We start from the raw sequence: 4068 nt of genomic DNA, 5'->3' as shown, positions 1-4068 counted from the left end.
GCAATTTCTTCCAAGCTTGTCTTCTTCTCACTATTGTCTAAAGTAAATAGTTGATAGCATAGGTTATTTCAATAACTATGAGACAGCAAGGAGAGAATATAAGCAAGCACTTCCAAGTAAATGCTTTTAGGCAAGTCATAAATACTAATACCGCTTTGTATATGAATCCTCTCCTTTCACAGACATGTTGGCTTATTTCTTCATAAATGATTATTGAGTCAATTGGGTTAAATCCAGTGAATACTGGATTGAGGCCAAAGATTTGCTTAAAGATTTTAATGATTGTCTCCAGTGATGAAACCTCTATTTAGCATTTGTGTTTTCATTTTTCTATTTTCACTCATCTTTAGATATGGATTATTGTTGTTGTTGTTAGCTGCTTTTGAGTTGGACTGTGACTTTTGGTGACCCGGTGCACAGCAGGATCGGGCCACTGAGATCCACAGGGCTTAAAGTACAACAAATATGTCTGGGAATTGCACAAATGTCACTGTGTGTGGAGAGAAACTAGCTCTAGCACACAGGCTTCCTAGCCATTAAAGTGCACTGGATTCTGGACTACTCTGGAACACACAATGCCCAACTGTTGCTCCCTGGTTGGTGGTGCAGTGGCTACAGTATCACTTGCAATCAAAGAGGCTCGCAGGCCACACCCACGAGAGGCTCTGCAGGAGAAAGACGTGGCATTACTCTTTACAATCTTGGGAATCCTATGGGGCACGTCTACCCTGCTGTATGGGCTTGCTGGGAGCTGGGACCGACTCAATGGCAATGGGCTTTATGTTTACTTTTTAATGAATTTTCTCTTCAGAAACAGCCACTAGGTTTGCTTACTTTGAGACCCCATAAATGATGGCATTCAGAAGTTCAAAAATTTTAATCTTATAAACTATTTCATAAGATACTTCCTTAAAGGCTTGAAGATAAACAAACGGCCATCTAGCTGAGAAGCAACAAAGCCCACATGGAAGAAACACACCAGCCTGTGGGATCATGAGGTGTCGAAGGGATCAGGTATCAGGCATCAAAGAACAAAAAATCATATCATTGTGAATGATGGGGAGTGTGGAGTGTGAACGCAAAGCCAGATCCATAGGCAACTGGACATCCCCTTATAGAAGGGTCTCTGGGAGCAGACAAGCCAGCCAGGGTGCAGTGCAGCAATGATGAAACATCCAACTTTCTTCTAATTCCTAAATTCTCCCTCCCCCCCTCATAATCTCAATTGTACCTTACAAATATGGCTAGATCATATTTGTACACTGGTACAGATAGGAACTGGAAACACAGGGGATCCAGGACGGATGATCCCTTCAGGACCAGTGGTGAGAGTGGCAATACTGGGAGGATGGGGTAGAAAGGGGAACCGATTACAGGGATCTACATATATTACCTCCCTGCGGGATAGACAACAGGAAAGTGGGTAAAGGGAGACATCAGACAGTGTAAGATATGACTAATAATATTTATAAATTATCAAGGGTTCACGAGGGAGGGGGAAAATGAGGAGCTGATGCCAGGGGCTTACGTGGAGCACAAATGTTTTGAGAATGATGAGGGTAATGAATGTACAAATGTGATGTATATAATTGACATATGTATGGATTGTGATGAGTTGTATGAGCCCACAATAAAATGATTTTTTAAAATAATTTTAAACATTTTATTGGGGTTCTTACAGCTCTTATAACTTTCCATACCTCAATTGTATCGAGCATATTTGTACATATATTGCCATCATCGTTTCCAAAACAATTTCTACTTGAGTCCTTGGTATCAGCTCTTTTCTTCCCTCCCTGCCCCACCCTCCCACCCATATGAATCCTTGATCAATTATATATTGTTGTTATTATTTCTTATCTTACACTCTCCGTTCTCTCCCTTCACCCACATTTCTGTTATTCGTCCCCTTGGGAGAGGGGGGCTATATATCCAATCTTGTTATGGCTTCCCCCTTTCTCAACCATCCCCCTTCATTACCTTTCATTCCAGATTTCCGCTCTCATTCTTGCTGCCCGGCAGCGTGGATCTACTCTGGGCTCTCTGGCGAGCCCTAGAATAGATGGCCGAGTTTCCTGTGCTCCCAAATGTTCTTGGCTCTTTACAGGAATTCTTTTTGGAGGCAGCTTGGAAAGAGGGCCTGCTATGAGCTCCCGTGCACAGCCCGGGCGTGCTAAGCCTTAGGATTAGCACAGGTGCACCCAGGACTCTGCTCACCTAGCTGGTCTCACCAGGCTGGTCCCCACCAGGGCTCTGCATGGTAAGGCCCTACATGGCCAGGACACTGAGCAGCTCAGCCCACCTTGAGTGGGGCTGCTGCCTCACCCCAACCAGGTCAGCCTGCAGCTTGGGGCAGGGTCCCTTCCACAAGCCACTGTGAGCCCAGCTGGCCAGCCAGGTGGGTGGACGATGGGTCAAAGTAGGGGGATTGAAAGCCACTCCTTGATGGTCGGGCGGGCCTGGCATTGTGCCTCCTGGTCTGGCCACCCCACCCCCTGGTGTTGCTCCTGGGGAGGGCCTTTCTGTCCTCACGGGTGAACTACCCCTGCACCCCGACCCCAAGATCTGGGGTTGGCTGGTACAGGCACAGCTCGTTCTATTGCACTTCACAGACGTAGTGCGTGTTTGGCAAGTTGAAGGTGAGGGGCAACCCGGTGCCAAGGTAGTATGGGCACTGCTTTTCCAACAGCAAGTGCTCCCTTCGTGTCTCAGTCGCAACACTTCAAGCTTTCTCGTAATGCTATTGCCCACATTTAGAAGGAAGATGGGGCTTTCTACTGCTATCAAGAGTCACAGTCTGGAAACCCACAGCGGTAGTTCACCTTGTCCAAAGGGCCGCCGTCCACTGAATCTGCTCAATGGCAGTGTGCTTGTTTTTGTTTTATTTATTTCACACTTAATAAACCAAAAATATATATATCAAGTAAATTCTCTGTATGATTTTCAACTGCTGACCTTGTGATTAATAGCCCAGCATGGACCCACTGTGCCACCAGGACTCTTGGGATGTGCTAATACACTGTAATGTAAACAACTTTCTATGAACTAGGAAATAAACAAACAAACAAAAGTGTTTGTGATCCACTCGCTTTATTGCAATACCAGCAGTGGCCTAGAATGGAGCCTGCAATATCTCTGAGGCACGCCTGTGTGCTAGTCTGGGTTGACTAGAGACACAAATTCATAGACACTCATGTGTATAAGAAAGAGCTTTATAAGAAAGAGCAATTGCATATTAAGAAAGCAACCCAGCCCAGTCCAGATCTAGTCCATAAGTCCTATTTATTAGCCCATATGTCCAATACAAGTCTACAAATTCCTTTTCAGACTCACATAACACATGCAATGACATCAAATGCAGAAATATCACAGGCCAGTGGGTGGAAAGTAGTGCATTGGGTCTGAACCTTCCTAATGCTGTGACCCTTTAATGTGGTTCCTCATGTTGTGGTGACCCCCAACCATAAAATATTTTTGTTGTTACTTCATAACTGTAGCAAAATTATTGCTACTGTTATGAATCAAGTGACCCCTGTGAAGGGTCACGACCCACAGATTTAAGAACTGCTGGTCTAGTGGATCCTGTGGTGGTGGAAGCATCTCAGCGCTGGTGCGGGTCTCCACATGGCTCCTCCAGCTTCCAGGGCTCTGGCTCCATCAGCATGGCTCCATGTGGCTTGCTGACAGGAATGTCTCCAGAGAGAGTGTGTGTCCCCTCTCCAGGGAGGAAGACAGGAGTTCCCAGAATCCTCAGGAGAAGGCCATGCCCGCACAGTGGCCTCTTTGTCTATAATCTGATTGACAGGTAAACTCCATTCCTTTGCAAGTTGACAGGAGATGATGTAGCTGCCACAGACCACCCCTTGTCAATGTGACGCATTTACACAACTCTTTAGCCAGATATATAATTTTTAAAACAATAACACACCGATCGATGTGGTGCTGTCACGCTCTCCCGAGCCGGACCTAAGCTGTAAAAAGAAAAATAAATAAATAAATAAAATATCTGTGCCTAATGGTAAAACTAAAGTGTATACAATTTAGTTTGTGCCAGCCCCATTTAAACAA

This window comes from Tenrec ecaudatus, chromosome 9, assembly GCF_050624435.1.
Source record: "Tenrec ecaudatus isolate mTenEca1 chromosome 9, mTenEca1.hap1, whole genome shotgun sequence".
NCBI lineage: Eukaryota > Metazoa > Chordata > Mammalia > Afrosoricida > Tenrecidae > Tenrec > Tenrec ecaudatus.
This window is presented reverse-complemented; position numbering follows the sequence as displayed.